Genomic DNA, 23447 nt, shown 5'->3' on the forward strand with positions numbered 1-23447 from the left:
ATTCTACAGTCATGAGTCCTGGATCCTAGGATTGAGACCTCGGAGGCAGTTGGGAGAGAACCAAACACAAACCTAGCCTAGGCTGTATCAGAACTCTATTCTTGGTTAATGGATCAGCCCCTGGTTAGTTACCAGAGAGAAATACTGTCCCATTTGGGACTGGAGCCTTGAGGTTCCAGCATCAAAGGCTATAATTACAGAGTGTTGCAAGCTGTCTCTTCAGCATCTCATTTCACCCTTTTTTTGCTTCTCAAAGTAGAGCCAGAAATAAAGAATGTTTTTGAGGTAGAAAAATGCTCGAAATGTGGGCAAGGTATCTAAATGTGAAGCTAGGTCTGTATTATGCGTTTGTGGCATCACGAGCGTAAGAAAATTGCTGGATTTTTAAGAAAAAATTAATCTCTAATGTGACCGAGCTGCAGCACTGTAGCATGCTCCCCTGCCAAAACAGAGATTATATATAGCGCAGGAAAAGCCAGCCCTGCTTTCCTCAAGTGGCTGCCGAGCAGAGCATAGCAGGAGAAACACTTATGTAAGCGGGTGCGCTCATTAGTTGGGCTGTAAATTCACACTGCTGGGCCGAGGCGGGTTCTTTGTCTGCCTTGCATTAGCTCTTGCTTGCTTCCTCACAGCTCTAGGGCCTGTGCCTGGCACAGAAGGAAATGCTGGAGACGCAGAACCCGAAACACAGCCCTTGACAGTCTAGTCTAGTGGAACAGACAGCAGCTCCAGCTCACGCTGTGGGCCCTGGAGCCCAGAGGAGGAGCCACAGCGCGGAGGAGACTTCCAGCCATGCCCGGGGCCTCTGGGCAGCTGGGGAGGCCCTCCATCGGTTGCCTCCGTACAGCTCACTTTCCTCCACTGTAAAGAGATGATGATAACACCCATACTGTTCACAGGTATCATGTGATGCCATGAAAATCGCACGCGGTAGCCCACGTGACGTGCCTTACCCAGAATTGGCACTTTGTGAACGTTCCTTTCTCTGCCTCTTTCCTTTCCTCAGACCCCCAGACCAGTTCCACCTGGTTTTCTCCTTACTGAGGAACACGGACACCTTTGTGAACTCTATCAGGCTCTCACCCTCTCACCTCGGGGTGCTCCAGTCCACACTGCTCCCTTCTCCTGTTTCCTCCCTGGCTCCCAGGAGCGGGTATCCCAGGTGCTTTGGCCTAGCCTGGGCAGCCGCAGCCCAAGGGAAGAGTGCGGGCAGGGGAGGTGGCCACTGAAGGCTCAGGCACAGCTGACATTGTGGTCATAGCCACCTCATACATGGGCATCTCACACACTAGTGGTTCTCCTCATCCGGGTCCTCTCAGATCCTCCTCCCTGGGTCTTTCTGTCTTGTTTCAGGTTACTGAAAGGAGAGAAGACTGAAGATTTGCCCTTGCCAAATTGCCTAGATCTAGAATCCTTTCTCTCGTCCTGCAGACGTTTTGCTCCCAGCCCAGGTCCAGCTGGGCATTCTTCAAAGGGACTCCATGGTGGGATCACTTTTGGCTCCATTTCTCCGAGTGTTGTCAGAGTCCATACCTGGGGGAGTTGATGAAAGGACACTGGGGCTCTCTGCTCCCTTTCCTATGTGGTTCATAGTTCCCCCTTCCTATTGTCCAGGCCCCCGTGGCTGCCACACCTTCATCTAAGGTAGTGGTGCTTGGCAGGACACAATTGGCAGTGTCCATAGACCTTTTTGATTGTTACAACAAGGGGGTGGGGCAGGAGGTGCTGTAGGCACCTGGTGGGTAAAGGTCAGGGACATTGCTAAATATCCTACAATACACAGGACAGCCCTCTAGAACAAAGAATTGCCTGGTCTAAAGCGTCAGTACCAAGGTTGAGAAACCCTGATCTAAGGGATTTCCCACACAAGGTAGGTTTGTTCTCTCTCTCTCTCTCTCTCTCTCTCTTTCTTTCTTTTTTAAAGATTTATTTACTTATTTGAGAGACAGTAGGAGGATGGAGGGGAGGGGCAGAGGGGAGCAGCAGACTCCCCACTGAGCAGGGAGTCTGCCGCCCGCCCCTGATCCCAGGACCCCAGGATCATGACCTGAGCTGAAGGCAGACGCTCAACAGACTGAGCCACCCCAGCGCCTTATGAACTTCTTTTTGCTTGTCTACCTCTGTGTCTGTGCTGGGGGTCTATTGTTAACCTCAAAAGCTCCTCCTCCCTGGTAGGTGGCCTTACTGCTCTGAGGTTTTTCTTCACCCTGCTCAGTCAGAGTAGGTCCTCACCTTCAGGTTTCCAGACTGCTTGTCTGTTTGTTGCAACACCTAATCACCCTTTGCCTTCTGAAAGTCCCCTTCAACTTGGCTTGTTCTTTTTTTCTTGAAGCAAAAGTAGGAGCTTGGTCCAAACTCCAGTTTATAGAATAATAATATTCCAAGGCCCCACATCTTTTGCACTAGGAGAGTCCGTGATACAACATGGAATGAACACTGGACTTGGCATTAGGGGGTTCAGTCTAATAGCTAACTATAATACTCCAGCTCTGTGACAATAGACCGAACCTCCCTGAGTTTCAGCTTCTAAACAGGTAAGATCAAGATAATGTCTGTTTCCTAGGATTATTTGAGGCTGTGAGATGTTAGCACAGAGCCTGTCACACAGTAGTCCATCAAATGTAGGTTGAGGCTGAAAAATAAATCTAAGGTCCCTGATGTGACCCTGAAAACCGAATTGTTTCCCTTTGCCTTGATAGCAGCAATCTTAATTCCGGGTAGCACCTCACCATTACACCTGTGAGAATACATAGAGGCCCTACTGGCGTTGGGCCAGTAGCACATCTTTTTCGTTGTGAAAGTACCAGAGTGCTGAAATTTTCACCTGTTTCTCCTGAGTCACTGGCTTCTGACTTCCCACTGTTTGATAAGGAGCTGTTTCTCTCTCTTGGAACACTGGGGCCCTAGAACCGTATCCTGAAGGTTGGGAGGTCTCCCTGACCTGGGTAGGCAGGTCAGCTGCCTTGTAAGGAGGCTGCTGAGGCATGAGAGGGACACTTCATCCATCCATTCGCTCCCACGGCTTCTTGGTACATGGAGACCAGCACAGAGGAAGTAGTAGTACGTTTTGTTCACACATTATATTACATTTACCTTTTTTCCACAGTGCTGAGAGGTTAGTGAAAATTGATCCCGTGTGCAAAGGCATTTGTCATATATTCCTAGGGCCAGGGTTATAAAAACCATCTAAATATCCAAACAGTGGAAATCCCTTCTAGTATTTGCCCAGAGAATTTAAAACTTACTTCTTCTATATATGGCCTTATCTCTAGAACAGAGAAGTAGTCTGTGCATATCAGAGAAAGAACTGATTCCATCCTTGACAATAGCTATAAAACATCCTAAGGCCTGCAGAAATGTCATCGGCCGTCCATGTTTATCAGTGGTTAATAATCAAGAAATGTTACATGAGTAGGTCATGAGTCAGAGCCCGGGGGAAGGATGGTGTATGATCAACTGGACATCAGTATCTATAGGGCTCACATAATAGCGGCTTATGATGGCTCCTCCTAACACGACATGCCTTCTTTGGTTTCCTCTGAATCCAGGGGCACTTAACCCTACATCCCAAGACTTAGCTCTTCACTCTAGTATACTTTCTTATGCTGTTCACTCTTACAGGATGTTTGTGTCTGTTTTCTTGCCAAACAGATGTGCCATAGGTTATGAGTGTAGCTTTGGAGTCAGGAAGACCTGGATTTGAATCCCAGCTGTTGCCTATTGCTTGTGTGACCTGAGTGAAGTTATTTAGCTGTTCAACTTTGGTTTCTGAGTAAATTGATTAATGATACTCAGCTCATAGTATTGTTTCAAGGATTAAATTAAATGAGGAAATAAACGGGAAGCAGTTGGCACAGTGCCTAACAGTAATTTTTTTTGGCCAGTGGTGGTGGTGATGTGGTTCTTCTCCTTGAGGGCAGAGACGTTGTGGATTTGCACTCTCCCATTTCTACTGTATTTCTTAGCATGGAGCTGAGCATTTCATAGCACTCAGATATTTTTTATTTGAAATAAGTGAGAGGAATACACATCTGTATACAAACATATGCTCAAGTAGATAATCTGATAATAACAGTAACTTAAAAACCTCTAGCAGTCATGTTTTAAAATTGTTCTGGCTCATTCTTAAAAATTTGGTACACAAGGAGGGGTCTAAGATAAATCAGTGCCTGCTCTTTATAGTAAGTTAGATCATTTCATCTCAGGCCTTTTGCTTGGTTAGGATTTACTGAGATGTCCTCTGCCTTCTGGAGGATCTGTGTATAGAACAGCTGTTTGAGTGGGTTGTACGGTATCTTTCCAAATTTAGCCTACTTCCTCACCTTTGCCCATTTCCCCTTAAAAAGAGTTCTGAGACATGTTTCTCCTTGAGTTTACCTCCAGGAGACTTTGTCTCCATGTAAGAGTGAATGTCCATCTTTGTTAAATAATAGAGTGCACTCAAAATGCATTTTTCAAGTTTGCCCTTGATACTAGGGATCTCCGAGTCAAATACAGTACCAGGTGAGATGTGGAGAACATTGTAATTTTCCCTGTCTCTCTAGCACTCCCTTCCATAGTAAACAGACAATATTTGTTTTTGTCTTCCAGTAAAGAGGGCTCAGTCCCACCCTGAGCTCCAGGGATGGGTCTTGATTGTGTAAACGCAGTCAGGTAACCCCTCGAATGTGCTGCAGTGATTAACCCAGCGGCAGTCAGTGCCAAGGTTTAGTGCCAGGCATATGACTCAGCTCAGGACATCAGAATGTTTGCTAAGGATTTGGTGAGAAAGCTCCTCAGTGTTTTGAGAGGCCTTCCCAAAGCCAGTCCTCTCCGTGTCCTTGTAGATGGTGTGGGACATGGAGCCTGGGACTGCCACATCCATCTTACTTTTTTTTTTTTTAAGATTTTATTTATTTATTCATAGAGATGCAGAGAGAGAGAAAGAGGCAGAGACACAGACAGAGGGAGAAGCAGGCTCCATGCAGAGAGCCCGACGTGGGACTCGATCCCGGGACTCCAGGATCATGCCCTGAGCTGCAGGTGGCGCTGAACTGCTGCACCACGGGGGCTGCCCCCATCTTACTTTAATTAGGGAAATACTCTTAGGATGCAGCTAACAAAGTAGAGAGAAAAGAAAGGCCCTTGTTTCCGTTGTAGAGCAGTGGTATCAAACCCAACCTCTGGACTTCCCATTACCTGTGCCACTAAACTTCCTTCATGATGTAAGCCATTTGAGTTAGTGGATTTCATTACTTGTACCTTAGAATACAAATGGCACTTGGTAGCTTTAATTCTGTATATGTTAGTGATTCTAATCTGTGGACCACGACAGTACCTTGGAGGAGGTGGGGGAACAGGGGTTAGAGTGCCTCATCTTGGCAAAGCATGAATTGCTTATAGATTTCTGCAAATTAAGGAAATGTCTTGTGTATATATTAGTATTTTTCAAGTTTATCTGAAGATTTTGATTAATGAAATACGAAGTTAGGAAAACTGAATGTATAAATTCCTGTCGTGTTTTCATATTGAATAGATGTTAAAATGGTAATGTAAATTTCTGCAAAAATGTTTTTTGGTAGAGAAGGCATTGCTTGGGTGTTTCCTTTTTCTTCCCTCCCTCTTTCTAGTTCCTTCTCTGAATCCTTTATTACCCTTTTTTCCCTCCTATTTAGTCTTGTTATCTCAACTTTTGTTAGAAATAGTTGAAATATAAATTCTAATTAATTTAGATGTCTACATTAAGATTCAGCTCAGCTTTTCAGACCCTGCACCTGTCAGCTCTACACACAGGCAAACAAATACAGGGTATTGAGTGCTTTAGTATCAAGGGAACTGAACTGAAGTTCAGTCTCATGCAATAAATTGGGTCTTGGATGGGAACACATCATTATGGCCCCCTTGTTTCTGCTAGTAAAGAAGGACACTGCAGGTGAACTCCTGTAACCAGTGTGTTTAATAGATACCCACTGTGTACATATCATCATTGCTGAGGCTGAGTGGTCCTCCACAGAGCCCTTACCTCAGATCTTGCAGTTTGAAAAGACGTGCGCTAGATACTATATGAGCTAGGGCTATTTTTATAGAAAAATATATCAATGGACTATTCTGGAATGTTTTAGAATTACTCTACCAGAAGAGCACCCTGGAACCTTGTGTTTGATAAATGTCAATCGCTGCTCTTATGAAATATGCTCTTTGCTATTGCTCAGATGCTCTTTTCTTCACCTTCTCTATGTTGCCACAGATTCTTGACCAGTAGTTACTAGCTTTTTTTTTTAACCATATACAATGATTTTTTGACATAGAACCAAAATTTTGACATCCCTCCCAGCCATGCACACACAGGTACACACACAGAATTTGTTGCAAGTAGAACATAGCAATAATTCATAACTATAACTCTCTCATGGCAAAGAAGCTTCTATTGGCCTGGCATTGGTATAAGCAAGCTAGCTGAACCCTATTCATTTCTTCTTATTAAATAAAGTATAGCTGAATGCAAGGGAGAGAGAATACTGAATGCAAGGGAGAGCGACTTAACATAAGGACAACCTTAAATTGTCTCCTAATTTGTTCAAAACAAAACAGAACTTACCAACTCTGGTATTTCATGTCAGCAGTGACGTAGGCTTACTGAGATCCCCAGTATTTGCCTGGCCCGATGTGCTGCTTCTAGAAGGCCAGGCTGAGACCGCCAGCTGGCTGTGGAGCCCTTATTCTAAGACTGTGCTGCCACTTTCTTGTGACACTAGAGTCAGAACCAAAAGGGGCTTGCTGCCAGTAACCCGAAGGGCTGTATTCAAGCACTGACCTATTTTTACACTGTAATCGGGTTGGGTTTCTCTTTTTCCTCGCGACGCAGGACTGGCTCATTCTTTGGAGTGCTTGAGAAGCCAATTCTCTGGTACTACTTTGGCTTGGTTGTTTATCAGTTTGACATAGGCCACTTTTGACTGGGGACAGGAATATCTACCCCCTTCTCCCAGTGGGAGGATGGGGATTGGTTTATGAGGGTAAAATGAAAAGATAGGAAAACACGAACCAGGTGAGGATGGGTAGTTTATGAGGAGAAGCAGAACAAAGTGAACTTGACACTGGAAAGTGTTTGGGATTACAGGTCCAGAGCTCTGCTCTTTACATCCTAATCATGCATATGGACGCATTTACTCATCACATTTTGCTTCAGCTCCGTCTGTGCTGAGTGATAGAGGTACAGTGATAAGAAGATACAGCCCTTGCCTCAGCCCACAGTTTCCTGGGGGAGGGAGCTGGTTCCACAGTTACAGCACATCATCTCCGGTGCTACAAGGGAGCTGAGCTCAAGCAAGTCTCCTGGCTTGTTGGGCAGGAGCTTCCCAGCCAGGCAGGTCCCCTGTCTTTCCACTCTGGCCTGCTCATACCTCCATCAGGCCAGGGCCCAATCTGCATCATTTTTGTTTGTTTGTTGGTACTTAGATATGTGCTTTGTATAATGTGTAGAGGTCAGCTTATTCTGGTGCATTTCTCATGTCTCCTCAAGGAAGCCTTCAAGACAGACGGGGAAGTGTGTTATATGGCCCTGTTCTCTCAGTGGTGACCTGCTTGGGGGATGCCTTCTCACCCTGTAAGACCTGCTCCCACAGGGCGTAAGTTCTTCTCTGGTGTTTCCACTGCCTTTCCCCCGACCTCCGACCTCCGTTGGCACTCACAGCTTTGAGCTTCAGCTTTCAACCTGTATCTGTTTACACCTGTATCTCCCTGTCTCCCCCACTGGGTTGTGAATCTTGGACACAGGCCTGTGTTTTCTTCGTCTAGGATATACTAGTTGCTTTGCAGAAATGAGTCACATGTGTCACGTAAATGAAGTTTCCACTCAGCACCAAGATGACTGAAGCTGCGGAGAGGACCTTGAAACACTCTTGATTGATTTACAGACTTTCTGCATTGGTAGACTATCTTGTACTTCATTTAAAATAAAGGAAGGGATTCAGAGAACGTTTCAGAGCACATAGCCTAGGAGGATCTAAAAGTGGCCTGTTGGCATTCTTGAGACAGATGCTGGTAAGGAAGGGCCATGTACGCCATGACAGCTCAGGAGCACGCACTGGGGAGTGTCCCCTAACTGCTGTATGTAACGTCCTCTTGAGTGCAGGGCAAATGCACATGATCTGGTAGGAAGCATTGCCATGCCTTATAATGAAATGTTCACGTGCCGGCTGATGTATCAGAGTCTGAATTCATTCAGAAGTTGATTGGGAGATAGCCATGATCAGAGGTTGAGGTTGCCTGTGTCGAGGCTTCTTGCTTTCCAAGAGGAAAGTGCCACAGTAGGAGCTGGAAAAAGATTGAGGTGGCAATTAAATGAATACCAGGACTAGCCTGGTGTGGTTTCCCTTGACTCTTTTTTGGTTTGAACCTTGTATTTTGAGAAATACTTTTCTATGTCAAGAATCTTCCCTTGATTGAAAGACAGTTACGTACACCAGAGGGTGCTGTGTTTCAATTTCATATCTTTCTTTCTTTTCCATTCCTAAGGTTGTATGTTAATGGGATTCGTTTGAAGATTAACCAGCTGAGGATTTGCCCTCAACAAAAGATTGTTGAAGGCCCAAACATACCCCACCCATTAGCATAATTAAAGGCATTTGGAAGCGGCCACACCATAGACATTCTGAGTCAGCTTTGCTATATACTGCTAGTTGTTAGCTGTTAAGTTCTTTCTTTAAAACTAGACCACTTTTCTTAGGCTGCAGCTTAAGTCCATTTTCAGTGTTCTTTTTTTGGTGGAAATGGAAACCATCTGGCCACCATCATCTGTGTAATAACAATGATTGAAGATGGCCATTAAGTCATCCTTCGGCTTTTTCTCTTGTCTAAGCAGCATTGTCTCTGTTCCTGTGGCCATTCCCCATAAATCTCATTTTCCAACCCTTTAATCATTTTGGTGGCTTTCTGTGGAAACGACATCAAAGACTCAGTTCCAGTGCCTCTATTCTGGTGGGATCTGGGCTGTCAGCTAATGGATACAGAATGTGGTGGTTTTAACCATCCAGTTTCTGTAGCCAGTCCCCATATTTCCAAGCCATTCAGGATCTGCTAACCATTAGGGGGCTGGTTTACTACCTCTTAATTGTGACACACTTTATAAATGTTACTAAGGTGCTGATTTGACTTAAAACACAAATTTTAGCTTGTGAATAATTTGAGCTCTTTTTTTTTTAACCTCAGTCTGGTTTATTGCATTTAAGATACTTTTCTGAGCTGTTTGATTATTAAGTGGATATGTCGTCTCTCATTGGAGGATAATCTGAATTTTGTTGTGTTTCTTTCATTCATTTATCCACTCAATATGTTTGAGTGCCTATAGAATGTCAGGCCCTGTGCTAGATGAACAAAACCTCTTCTCTAAGTTCAAGGAGAACTCATAATCTAGAGGAAAAATCAGACACAATACTAAAAAAAAAAGAAAAAAAAGTAACAATATAAAGTGTGTAAAGGTGACTTAAGTGCAGTAGAAATTTAGAAAAGCTTCAGTGAAGATGTCCTATTTGAACTGGGTCTGAACATGAATTAGTCTTCAGGGATAAGGGAGTTAAGGCTCTAGTGAGGGGACTCTAGTATATGTGAAGGCAAGGAGGCTGGAGTATCAGGGTGCAGTGAACCTAGGGGTAGCTAGGCCAGGCATGACCTTGAGTGGCTGAAGAGACAGGCATATGCCAGACTGAAAAACGGCCCATACAAGCCAACAAGTATCCAACAGAAACATAACATGAGCTGCCATATGTTATTTTAAAATTCTAGGAGCAACATTTAAAAAAAAAAAAAAAAAAGAAATGAGCTATCAAGCCTTGAAAGGACATTGAGGAAACTTAAATGCGTATTACTAAGTGAAAGAAGGCATTCCAAAAAGACTAGTACTATATGATTCCAACTATATGACATTCTGAAGAAGGCAAGACTAGAGACAGTAAAAAGGTTAGTGGTTGCCAGGGGATAGGGGGAGGGAGAGATAAATAAGCAGAGCACAGAGGGTTTTTAGGACAATAAAACTATTCTGTATGATGCTATAATGGTAGATACAAGTCATTGTAAACTTGTCCAAACCCATAGAGTATAGAGCATCAAGGATGAATTTGTAATGTAGACTATGGACTCTGGGTGATGATGTGTCCATGCAGGTTCATCAGTTGTAAGAAACGTAGCACTCTGGTAGGGGCTATGCATGTGTGATGTGAGAGTAGGAGTGATTTGGGAAACCTACTCAATCTCCCTGTGCAACTAAAGCTTATTTTTTAAAAAATCTATTAAAAATAAAAGATATGGGCCTAGATGGTTCAGTTGGTTAAGAGTCCAACTCTTAATTTCGGCTCAGGTCATGATCTCAGGATTGTGACCTGGAATCCTGTGTGGGGCTCTGCGTTGAGCAAGTTTTTGGCTTCTCTCCCTCTGTCGCCCTCCCTTGCCTATGTGCATGCACATGAACTTGAACTTTCTCTCAAATAAATAAATCTTTAAAATCTTGAACTTTCTCTCAAATCTTTAAAAAAATAAATTAAAAAAGGAATTAAATTTTAATATATTTTTATTTAACTCAGTCTATAAACAGTGTTGGTAGTTTGGGGTACCTGGGTAGCTCAGTGAGTTAAGCATCTGCCTTCAGCTGGAATCATGATCCTCAGGGTCCTGGGATCGAGTCTCATGTCAGGCTCCTAGCTTCTCCCCCTCTCTACCACTCATGCTCGCTCACCCTCTCTCAAGTAAAATCTTTAAAAAATGTTAATACTTCAACATGTAATTAACGTAAAGGTTACTAATGAGATATTTCACATCACTTTTTTTGGTACTAAGTCTTTGAAGTCTAGTCTGAATTCAACAGTTATCAGTGCATCTTAATTCACACTAGCCACATTTCGTGTACCTACTAGGCATATGTAGCTAGTGGCTGCTGTACTGGACAGAGCAGGTCATGAAAATTGAAACCTGAGCTTGCCTGATTAAAAAAAAACCTCAGTTCTCAACCACACTACTCTCCTGATCCCTGAGTACTCTAGGGGTAAACACAAAAGGAAAGGAGCTTGCAAACTATCATTTAATCTCATGGTGTCACCTGTTGCCCTCTACTTTGCTGGTGGCCCAAGTTCAGACCACTGAGAGCAGCACTGTCCAATAGAAATATAATGAAAGCCACATGTGTGATTTAAAATGTTTTAGGAACCACACTGAAAAAGTAAAAAGAAAAAAAAGATGAAATTAATTTTAAGAATGTATGGAACCCAGTATATCCAAAATACTGTTTCAACATGTGTTTAATATTGAAAATTATTTATGATGACATATATAGACCAATGTAATAGAATAGAAAGCCCAGAAATAAGCCCTTACACATATAGTCAAATGATTTTTGATGAGAATGCCAAGATCATTTAATAGGAAAAGGGACACTTTTTAATGGTGCTGGGAAGATTACATATCCACATATAAAAGAATGATGGTGGACCCTTACCTTATACCATATACAAAAATTAACTTAAAATGGATCAGAGACCTAAGTGTAAGAACTGAAACTATAAAAGTCTTAGAAGAAAACGTAGAGGAAGAGCTTCATGACTGATTTGGCAATGATTTCTTGGATATATTACCAAAAGCATAGGCAACAAAAGAAAAAATAGGTAAGTTGTGCTACATCAAAATGAAAAACTTCTGTGCTTCAAAGGACATATTCAACAAAGTGGGAAGCCAAACCATGGAGTAGAAGAAAATATTTGTGAATTATATATCTGATAAGGGGTTAATATCTAGAATAAAGAAAGAACTCCTACAACTCAACAAGAACAAAGCCTGTTTTAAAATGGGTAAAGGACTTGAATAGACATTACTCCAAAGGAGTTAAGTACATGGCCAAAAGGCATATGAAAAGGTGCCCAACATCATTAATCATTGGAGAAATGCAAATCAAAACCACAAGATACCACTTTATATCCATTAGGGTGGCTACTATAAAAAGAAGAAAAGCAGCTGCTGTGGAAAACAATATGGTAGTTACTCAGAAAGTTGAACATAGAATTACCATATGATCCAGCAATTCCACTTCTGGATATATGCCCAAAAGAATCGAAAGCAAGGACTCAGAGCTATTTGTATACCCATGTTCATAGCATTAGTCACAATAATCAAAAGATGGAAGCAACTCAAATGTCCATGGATGAATGAATGGATAAATAAAATGGATAAATATATATACAAGGGAATATTATTCAGCCTTACAAAGGCTGAATTCCAATCCATTCCATCCATTCCAACAGATGGATGAACTTCAAAGACATTATGTTAAGTAAAATAAGCCAATAACAAAAGTACAAATACAATGTGATTCCACTTATATGAGGTACCTACAGTAGTCAAATTTATAGAGATAGCAGAACAGTGGCTTCCAGGGGTTGAGGGGGAGGGAATGAGGAGTTACTGTTCTGCAAGATAAGAGAGTTCTAGAGGTAGGTAGGTGGTGGTGATGGTTACATCACGATGGGAATGTACTTAAAGCCACTGTACACTTAAAAATCGGTAAGATGGTAAATTTACACTATGTGTATTTTACCACGATATATTTTTTTAAATCCATGGTGAAGATTTAGGCAGTAAAACATGATGGCTGAATTTTTTTGCTTATTTTTTTTATTTGTTTTGAGGGTGAATGCCAAGGTAAGGAGACGCAGAAACTTAAGTGTATAGTTTTTAAAGACCTACAGAGACTGGGGCACCTGGGTGGCTCAATTGGTTGAGCATCCAATCCAACTCTTGATTTCAGCTCAGGTCTTAATATCAGGATGGTGACTTTAAGCCCTGTGTTGGGCTCTATGCCTACTTTAAAAGTAGGGCATGAAGCCTACTTTAAAAAAATAAATACATAAAATTAAAAAATAAAAACTTACAGGGACAAATGGCACTTGGAAGTGATGGATTTGGAGCTTGGCAGATAGTTTAGAGCTGGCAAGGGTTATTTGGATGTCATTTGAGTATAGGAGATTGCAAGTTCCAGGGCAGGGGCTTTGTTGCCTTGTGAAGGGCTTTTAGAGGTGTGGGTCTTAACCTCCTTTGGGTCCTGAATGACTTTGAGATTGGCTGAGAATTTGGAAAGAGCCACTTGACTGATGACCTTGGTGCAAGTAGGTTGGGCATAATGGGAGGAGGGAATGGGCCTTCAGCATGCCAAAGACTGGCTGAGGGAGGAAGTTGAAGAAGCAGGGTGGTGGAGGCTGGCTCTGTGGGGGCAGAGGGAGGACGAGAGAGGGCCAATTAAAGGGATGATTTCTATTCTTATGAGAGCTAAGTGGTATTTTAAGGAAAGTCAGATGAAATTTTATTGTCTAAGATTGTCATAGAAACATTACCACCAAACCAACATATAGTATTAAAGTAGCCTTTAAAAATTGGATAAGCAAATACAACTTATACCAAATCTGTGATGGTAGGCGTATTGCATCAGTTCTCATGTGTGCCCTTGAGAATTTCTAAGAAACTTTTGATTTAAGCTCTGGAAATCTCATGAAAAGAACATAGATATGCTTACTAGTTCACACCAAAAGTTACATATCCCCAAATATTCTCCTGAGTGTTGGTGGTGAGCATGCATGTGTGTGCACGTGTACCATAGGAAGAGGATTGAGATGGAAATAGGGAGATGTGTGTACGTTATGCCTGGTGTGATGAGGCCTGGGAATAAATAATTGTTTTATATTTACGCAGTCACAGCTACTCTTACTTTCATGATTTCTCATTGACTTTACTGCTTTATAGACTAGTGAAGGCTCAGGTGCTGAGACCTATTACTCCTCATTACCTCTGCGTGATCTTGGGACTCTAAGGTACCTCAAGACAGATCCGAGAGTCCCCAGAAGGCCCCAAATGTGTCTTCTATCTGGCTTCCAACACCTGTGTTCTGCTGTCCTTCAGGACAATAACTTGAAAGTGACTATGACCCTGAGGAGTTCCAGGAAAATGTGGAAGCTGTTAATCAAATCCAGTTGGTTCTTCTGACTGGGCATCATAAGCTCGGAGGTGGATTTATGTAGAACTGCTCTGGTTTTAAGTCACAAGACTGATAAACCCAGTGAATGTAATTTCATCTTACCTGTCAAGGGAAACAGAGAACTTCCTGATGAAATGCCACATTCAAAACATTACTCCTGGGATGCCTGGGTGGCTCAGCAGTTAAGCGTCTGCCTTCGGCTCAGCGTGTGATCCTGGAGTCCCCGGATCGAGTCCCACATGGGGCGCTCTGCATGGATCCTGCTTCTCCCTCTGTCTGTGTGTCTGCCTCTCTCTGTCTCTCTCTCCCTCTCTCTCTGTGTCTCTCATGAATAAATAAATAAAAATCTTAAAAAAAAAATTACTCCTGAAGTAAATGTGTTAAAACTGCCCTTGGCAAACTGAGGCATCAGCACAGTCCCACCTCATTCCAGGGGCTGGGCTTCAGGCTCCTGCAGCTCTCTCTCTTTTTTTTTTTTTTTTCCCCTGCAACTCTCTTCTGCTCAGGCCCTAGAGGACTGTCCTACTCTGCAGGGGCCCTGGAGATTTTCCAACAGACAGGGTGAAGGAAACACTTATTTTGCTTCCCTCTCTTTTTGACAAGGAAATAGATTTGAAGTTTGACCTGTCAAATTCACTTAAAAACAGAGGACTCTGGAGGGCATCAGGAAAGGTTGGGAACGAGCTTGAGGGAGGGGTACTTTGATGACGAAAGCTAATGGGTGAAAGCAGATGTGACTGCTACAGTGGGGCCGTGCTGCTTGCATCATCGCCTTGCGGAGTGCTTTAAGAAGAGTGATCTGTACGTTGTCTGAGAGCATTGAAGGCAGGGTCTCGAAAAGATTCGTGTACGACAGTGGTCCTAGCAGCATTGTTCACGACAGCCAAAAGGTAGAAGCTACCTGAATATCCATCGACAGAGGTTACAGCAAATGTGGTCTCTGCACACAGTGGAATATTATTCAGCCTTAAAAAGGAAGGAGATCCTGTCACATGGTACAACATAGATGATAAACCTTGAGGATATTATTGTAAGTAAAATAAGCCAGTCACAGAAACACAAATACTGCATAGCTCCACTTAGATGAGGTATTAAAGCAGTCAGACTCTTAGAAACAGAAAGTAGAATGGTGGTTTCCAGGGGCTAGGGGGGAGGGGGAAAGGAAGTTGTTCAGTGGGTACAGAGTTTCAGTTCTGCAAGATGAAAAGAGTTCTGGAGATCTGTCACATGGCAGTGTCCATATAGTTGACACTACTGTACAGTAAAGAAATGGTTAAGGTGATAAGTTTTATGCTATATGTTTTTTACTGTAATCAAACAGGAAGCTGGATAAAACAAGTGATGTACCTTTTGCTGTTACACTTAATTGTCACCCTTCCATGGCTGGCCTCTCTGTGGGAGGTGGTAGAGTTAGAGCAGCAGCAGTCGCTGTGGGAACTGTGACTTACCGAGTGCTTGCCATGTACCAGGAGGCATGCCACAGCCTTTCATACCCTCCATATCATTTCACTGAGCAGCACGTCAGCCCTGTGAGGTAGGCATCACTGACTCCGTTTACCAGTGTGGGGTCGGATCGTGAGGAGTGAAGTTGTTTGCCCAGGAATACATGGGTCATGATGGTGGTGCTTTGGAACAAACCCAGCTCTGTCTGATACCAGATGCTTAACCCCATTCTCAGCTCGCATTTATTCATCTGTTCATTCACTGAAAATCATTACTGTGTGCCAGGCCCCATGCTGGATGCTGAGGATACTGTTGGGTATATAAACCCTGACCTCACAGAGCTTAGTGCCTAGCTGGGGTGAGGGACAGCAAAGCAGGGAAAGATGGAAGGACAGATGCAAATGCAGTGACAAATATTGGTAAATGTTACGAAGGAAACAGGGTGCTATAATGGTGAACTCTTCAGCATGGAGGCTGGGGCCTGACTGAGACATTTAAAAGGGTGTTCAGAGAAGGTCTTAGAAGGGCTGTGATTGGGACGCCTGGGTGGCTCAGTGGTGGAGCATTTATTTGCTTTTGGTTCAGGGCGTGATCCCGGGGTCCTGGGATCGAGTCCCACATTGGTTCTCCACAGGGAGCCTGCTTCTCTCTCTGCCTACATCTCTGCCTCTCTCTCTCTCTCTCTCTCATGAGTAAATAAATAAAATCTTAAAGAAAAGAAGAAGGGCTGTGATTCTCAGAGAAGGGAGAGCATGCCATCACCACCAAGGCCCTCTGCGGTCTACAAGAGCCACATAGCTATGACCCCTGATAACCTGGCTAAAATAAAGGATAAGAAGGTAGAATTCAAAGAGGCAAAGGGAAGAGAGCCCAGAACTCCTCTCTCAGGATTGTAGAATGGCCTATGATGAAAGAATCCCAGTCCTGCCAAATTCTAGCGGGTTCCCTTGTCCCACGGGGCCACTTCACCTCTCTGGGCCTCAAGTTCCTCTTCTGTATGGGGAGAAAAAGAATATCTACCTACATAGATTTCCGGTGGTACTAGTTAGTAATGGTGAGAGAATAATTACAACACTGCTTCTGTTTATTTCTCTTCTGATTGGGCTACATCTTGAATGCTTGTTCAGCTCTGACTGCCACATTTTGAGAGCTCTATGGACAAATTAGAATGTATCTGAAGAGCTAATCACTAGAGAAAGTGTGGAATGAGTTTGGGGTGCTTACACCACAGAAGTGAGGGCCGAGGAAGGAAATGATCACCTCCACTGTGTGAAGGCTGATAGGTGGACAGAGAGGTTGAGGGGTCATCACAGTTCACTTGTTCTGTGTCCATTCAAAAGGCAGATCTAGGGGCAGCCCTGGTGGCTCAGTGGTTTAGCGCTGCCTTCAGCCCAGGGCGTGATCCTGGAGACCTGGGCTCGAGTCCTACATCAGACTCCCTGCATGGAGCCTGCTTCTCCCTCTGCCTGTGTCTCTGCCCCCCCCCACCTCTCTCTCTCTCTCTCTCATGAATAAATAAATAAAATCTTTAAAAAATAAAAAAAAATTTAAAAAGGCAGATCTAGGGACACGTGGGTGGCTCAGCGGCTCAGGGCATGATCCCAGGGTCCTGGGATCGAGTACCGTATCGGGCTCCTTGCATGGAGCCTGCTTCTCCCTCTGCCTGTTTGTCTCATGAATAAATAAAATAAAATAAAATCTTTTAAAAAAAGGCAGATCTAGAACCTGGGAATCAGGCTCAACTAAGAAAAGCTTTGTGATAAATAGTTACAAGTGTTACAAGTGATAACAGGCTCCCAGACCATGGATGTACTCAAATGGAGACTGGGTAGCAGGTTGCTATAGGAGTTTTTATATATTGCATATATTGTCCATGTATATATTGTCCCATTCCTTTGCCTCAGATGTTTCTAAGTTACTTTAGGACTGTGGTTTTAAGCTGGAGGTAGATGAAATATATTTATTTATTTTTTTTTAATTTTTATTTATTTATGATAGTCACAGAGAGAGAGAGAGAGAGGCAGAGACACAGGCAGAGGGAGAAGCAGGCTCCACGCACCGGGAGCCCGATGTGGGATTCGATCCCGGGTCTCCAGGATCGCGCCCTGGGCCAAAGGCAGGCGCCAAACCGCTGCGCCACGCAGGGATCCCCTAGATGAAATATATTTAAATGTAAGTATTATACTTAGGGTTGTAGATGAAGTGGCCGTGTACACCAGTACAGAAGTACAACCAAAAGCCCTTCTGCATTTATTAGAAGTTTGACATGTAAAGGAGCTCCACGTGGCATTGACCTTCATCACAGATTCTTGTTCTCTCCCCAACCCCATTAGCCACTTTTCACTTTTCACCCATTGCCATTTGTAACAACCCACACGTTTCAAGAAATGTGCTAACGTTTCTTCCATTTATATATAAATTCAAATTTTAATTTTTTGTTTTGAATACATAGCACATTCACATCGTCGAACATTTAAAAGGATTCACAGGGAACAGCTTCCCTGACTCCCTGCTCCCACTTTCCAGAGGCAGTCAGGGTTACTAGGTTCTCATGTATTTGTCTAGAGATGTTTTAAGTGTATACAGACACACACACACACACACCGAAGCACACATCTATTTTTTTCTTCCTCACTTTGGTTTTTTAAAAAAGATGTATTAATTAAAAAAAAAAAGATGTATCAAGATACCTTGAAGATTAATCCACAGTAGTATAAAAGCGTTACCTCATTCTTGTTCGCGGGTGGATATTACTGTGTTCCCAACTCTGTGGATAGTGAGGTTATTCCCATTCTTATGCTGTTATAGTGTTGACAGTGGATTACCTTAGACATACATTACTGCAGACTTGCTGAAACAAAGGAAAAGAGCATTTCTAGTTTCATTAGCTGTTGTTACATAGTTCTCAGTAGAGGTTTTACTGGTTTTGACTCATGCAAGCGGTGTGTGTACTTTATTTCCTCAAACCCTTGCCAACACAGTATATTGTTAAACGTTCTGAGCTTTTCTAAAGTAAATGAAAGAAAGAGATGCTAAGTGATTTTAATTAGTATTTCTCTTACTGTGAGTGAACTCGGCATCCTTTCTCCAGTGTAAGATCTTGCTGGACTTTGTAGTGAGGCCACTGGCAAATGTCATCAGTGCAGTCTGAGCCTAGAAGGAGGAGGGGGAGGAGCGTCATATCCACAGGGGAGAGCCAGAGAGTTCTTTTTTGAATGAATGTTCTTGAGAGGTTCAGGCCAGCTCACTCTCCTGTAAGCTATTTAGCCTGTAAACTCTCTGGCCCATGCTGGAAATATTCAATTAAAACAAAACAAATGTAATTCAGAAGAAAGACCACATCGAGAACAAACCATTTATGTTGCTTTTTAAAAATCTTTCGTCCTAAATTTAATAAAGTAATCTACTCTTGAAGCACAGTTTAGGATGCAGGTAGCATACCATCTAACTTTGGAAGGAGCTGTCCCACACTTCCGGGTGCAGGTTCTGACTGGTTGCCTCTCAGGGTATCCTGGGTTTGCTCCCAGCACCCTCCTGTCCCCAGCCCCTGACCCCTGCCTGTCATCTTTCCGCCTTTCCCCTCCTCTCTGCAGTTTCTCTGTAGGTTTGAGCAGCTTTTGGCACAGAGCAGAATCTTTTCACTGGGAACGTTGGCTTTGCCCAGCCTCCCTGCTCATTAGCAGCCTGACCCATTACTTCTCTAAAACACTTCTGACCAAACCAGCTCCATCCAGTTTTACACCTAGAAAGGGACCTTCTAGTCTTAGCAGCACAGATTTGCTTTTGATTTTTGCAGGTTCAAATCTATCTTGGTTGCTGGCAATGCCATGCTTCTAGTCTCTCAGGTCAGAGACCTCAGAGTGTCCACACGCTCCATCTAGTCCTTTAGGAAATCTTGTCAGCTCTAATTTCCAAATGTATTTAGAATCCAGCCACTTCTCTTCACCTCCATCTGTGCTATCCCGGTCTACACTGCTGCCTTCTCTTGCCTGGATTGCTGGCATAACCTCCTGACAGGTTTCCTGCTCGACCACTTCTTCCTGCCGTCTGTTCTCCACACAGCCAGCAGAGGCGTCCCGTAGCACGTTGGAGCCTGTCAGCCCTCTCTGTTCCAAGCTCTCCCCATGGCTCTGCCCATCTTAGAGAAACTCGGTCGTCACAGGGTTCTGCGCAGTGGGCCTCCTCACCTCTTGGAGTTATCTCCTCCTGCTTTCTTGACTACTCCCACCCAACTGTACTGGCTGCCTTGCTGTCCTTTGAACCAGCCAGGCACATTCCCACTTTAAGGTCCGTGAGCCAGCATGTGCCTCTGCCTAGAATGCTCTCCCCACACATCCAGATGGCTCACTTCCTCACCTTCAAGTCTGCTGCAATGTCCCATTTTCGGTGAGAAGACCAATCCAAATACCATGTTTTACATTGCGATCTCATCCACGTCCCACCTTCCCTGCTTAATTTTTCTACATTGCACTTAATACAACTCTTTTAACACACAATTTCATTTATTTATTTGGTTTATTGTCTCCCCACTGCCCAAACTAGAATGTGAACTCCAGGAAGGCAGAGATTTTTTATGTTTATTTTATGTTTTTTTTTTTTTTAATGTTTATGGTATATTGTAGCATCTAGAACAGTGCCTGGCATGGGGCAAATGCTTGGTAAACAGTTGTTAAATGAATTAACTATTTTTCTTTTCCTTACCAAACTTCTTCCTCAGAGCCTGTCAAATCTAAACTAAATCAAACAAGTGGGGATCCCTGGGTGGCGCAGTGGTTTGGTGCCTGTCTTTGGCCCAGGGCGCGATCCTGGAGACCTGGGATCGAGTCCCACATTGGGCTCCCGGTGCATGGAACCTGCTTCTCCCTCTGCCTGTGTCTCTGCCTCTCTCTCTCTCTCTCTCTGTGACTATCATAAATGAATAAATTGAAAAAAAATTTTTTAAAAAAGTGTGTTTTGGTAGTAATGATGTGAATTAAATCCAAGAGCACTGATCCATATTTTTTCTGAAGAAGCTCACAGTATAAATACTCTAGCATCATTTGGGTAACAATTTTTATGGAAGGACTAAGTATGACAAGAAATGCCATTAAGGAAAATGACAAATATATTCAGACTACATCTGGCAGATTCAGTTTAGATTCAGGTGTCACTCCTAAGAAGGTTATAGAAAAACAAGAGTGTATTCGGAGAAAAGCAGTGGGGTGATGCAGACATTCCAACCTATGACACGAAATACAGGAACAAGGATGACTGATTTGGGGGGAAAGACTGCTAGGGAATATGATTCATTTTTTCAAATGTTGAAAAGGTGTCATTGGAAGATTAGTAGGTCTACAGATCTTCTCTATAGACCTGTGATCATTTCCTTATTTTCCTCTCCCCTATCCAAACCACAGCTAGCTTTTGTGGAACTTGAACTAGAATATAAGTATAAAGATATAAGTATAGGGATTCCTGGATTGCTCAGCAGTTGAGCGACTGCCTTTGGCTCAGGGCATGATCCCAAAGTCCCGAGATCGAATCCCACATCAGGCTCCTTGCATGGAGCCTGCTTTGCTTCTCTCTCTGCCTGTGTCTCTGCCTCTTTCTCTCTCTCTGTTTCTCATGAATAAATAAAATCTTTTTTTTTTTAAAGAATGTAAGTATAAATTTATTTTAAAAAATATAGATGTAGGCCACTGAAGGTGCCCATGCCAGTGACGGTCCCCAGAGCATCAGCTTCCTCGGTTTCATGGTAAATCATCCCACTCAGACTGCGTACACCAGCAAGACTGAGCTCCTTGTGGCCCTCTGAATGTACCATGTTTTTTCACTTCCCTTTATGGCTCCACAGAGTGTTCCCTGTCTGGAGCACTCATTTCTCAACGATATCTACTCATCCTTTAACTTCTAATTCAAAGGCTGCCTCTTCTCTGAGGCCTCAGCAAGTCCTCCAGATAACTAGGATTGGTGGTATGGCTTTTCCTACACCCTCATTGAATCTTGTACATGCCTCCACTATGGCGCTTGGCTTACTGTTTGATTTTGCTTGATTGTTTGTCAAGCTTCCCTTATACTGTGTATCAGTCAGGATGGGATGGTTTATGCTGTAGTCACAAGCAAGTCCAAAAACCGTATAGTGGCTTAAAACAGCAAAGGTTATTTCTTGGGATCCCTGGGTGGCGCAGCAGTTTGGCGCCTGCCTTTGGCCCAGGGCACGATCCTGGAGACCCGGGATTGAATCCCACGTCGGGCTCCCGGTGCATGGAGCCTGCTTCTCCCTCTGCCTGTGTCTCTGCCTCTCTCTCTCTCTCTGTGTGACTATCATAAATAAATAAAAAATTAAAAAAAAAAAGGTTATTTCTTGCTCACACTATGTGTACATTGTGGGTCAACTTTTGTTCTCACTTTATGCTAACAGAGTAGCCACGTCTGGAACACTGCCAGTTGCGGGCCAGATACAGATAGCGAGGCAAAGCATGAAACTTTCTCTTAAAGCTTTCTCCTAGAAATGGCACACTTGCCTGCATTTCATTGGTTATATCTGACTTTAGGTGAGCAGGGAAATCCAGTGTGTCCAGAAGGAGAGCAGGCTTCGGGATACTGGCAGATAGCCTCATAGCCTAGAGCCACAGCAAAAAGCTTCTTGTGAGCAGGGGTGGCATCTTTCTAAAAATTTTTGTATATCCAGTATCTAGCACATGGTACTTAGCACATAAAACCTTTTGATTTTATTTATAGTAAGCCCTAAACTATTTTTGAGTGAAAAATTTAGAGAGAGAAGCCTACCAGAAGTCTCTCTTTGCTTACTGCAAGGAACCCTTCCCAACGTCTTTTCAACCTCAGTAATAAATGCTTACCTTTGTGTCTCTGGAAGTATTCAAGCATAGGCTTTCCTAACCAGTTAGTGATATTTTCAAGATGATTCATGCAAAGATGAGTGGTTGAAATATGCTGTCTCTAAAATCCCTTTAATTCTGAGTACTCTGTATTTATATCATAATCACCTTTCTGAGCTTGAGAAAAAATAAATTAGTGTTCACCAAAGAGGTGATAACATCTGACGGGAACAGGCTATTTCTGTTGGTGACTTGACAGAAACAAGAATTGTTTGAGGGGGGGAAACAAGGATAGAGCTCTGGCCCCGAGCCTTCAGCTGAAGGGTGATTACTAAATGCAAAAAGTATTGTGACCATCGTTTAGAGTAAAACTAGGCCAGCTCTGGGCTTGGCGTTGCTTCGATAACTTGAGGGTTCCGGCTTAGAAACGGACTTGAATTCTTTGTAACTCCTTTCTTTGTTTCAGCAAAACCTGACAATTGTAGACAGCAGATCTCTGGCCTGCCAAGGTCCTGCCCACACACATTCCTGAGAATGGACAGTTTCCTTGTGTTCTTTTTGTTATAGATTCCTGAAGACTAACTTGGTCTAATCACTTGGCCCCTCTCCAGTTATACATAAGAGTAAATAATGCATCCTCTCTTCTGACAGTGTAGAATGTTATGCATCTTAAGGATCATGGTAGCCCTGTCAAGTCATTGTAATTTAAACAAAATAATAATGACCCTGGAATAAATCAACTCAGAAAACCCTTTGAGCCCTCTGTAAGAAGGCTCAAAATAATATAATTAATAATATAAAACTAATTAAATGTAGTGGGTTTATTATTCAGTTGGTATTCAGAGTGAATGGGGCTTAAAAAACAACATAGGATTTATAGTCGAGATAGGCTTATCCACAAATCTGCTGTGTGTTGTTGGTCATGTCACCTCCCCTTTCTTGTTCACAGATCCTCAATGTTAAGATGGAGGAAAGGCAATAATAACCAACTGAGGAGGCTATGGGGATGGATCAAAAGAAATGAAAGCACTTTGCAGTCTATGAGATAAAATTGTAGTAAATCCAGTTTCTTAGTTGATCATGGAAATTTCTCAGCCTTTCTTTCCAGTGTAGCGGTGGCGCCATTGGTGCAAAGTGATCCTCATCTGTGTGGTGTTATCTTACACTGCAGAAGTCTCTGGAGATGGAATCCATTGATT

At 43.2% G+C, this 23447-nt stretch overlaps 1 protein-coding gene across 5 annotated transcripts in view; it reads left to right on the plus strand.

Annotated features, from left to right (window-relative positions):
* ZHX3 (zinc fingers and homeoboxes 3) overlaps positions 1–23447 on the plus strand; it is a 125068-nt gene that overhangs the window by 79006 nt on the left and 22615 nt on the right. The window contains exon 1 of one of the 5 annotated variants that reach the window (XM_072735855.1): positions 7507–7607. The exons of the other annotated variants lie outside the window; for them this stretch is intronic. The gene's annotated coding sequence lies outside the window, so the exon portion shown is untranslated. Of the gene's footprint in view, positions 1–7506; positions 7608–23447 lie in introns of those variants that run through there. 5 annotated transcript variants of the gene reach the window in all.

The sequence above is a fragment of the Vulpes vulpes genome, chromosome 14 (assembly GCF_048418805.1).
Source record: "Vulpes vulpes isolate BD-2025 chromosome 14, VulVul3, whole genome shotgun sequence".
Lineage (NCBI taxonomy): Eukaryota > Metazoa > Chordata > Mammalia > Carnivora > Canidae > Vulpes > Vulpes vulpes.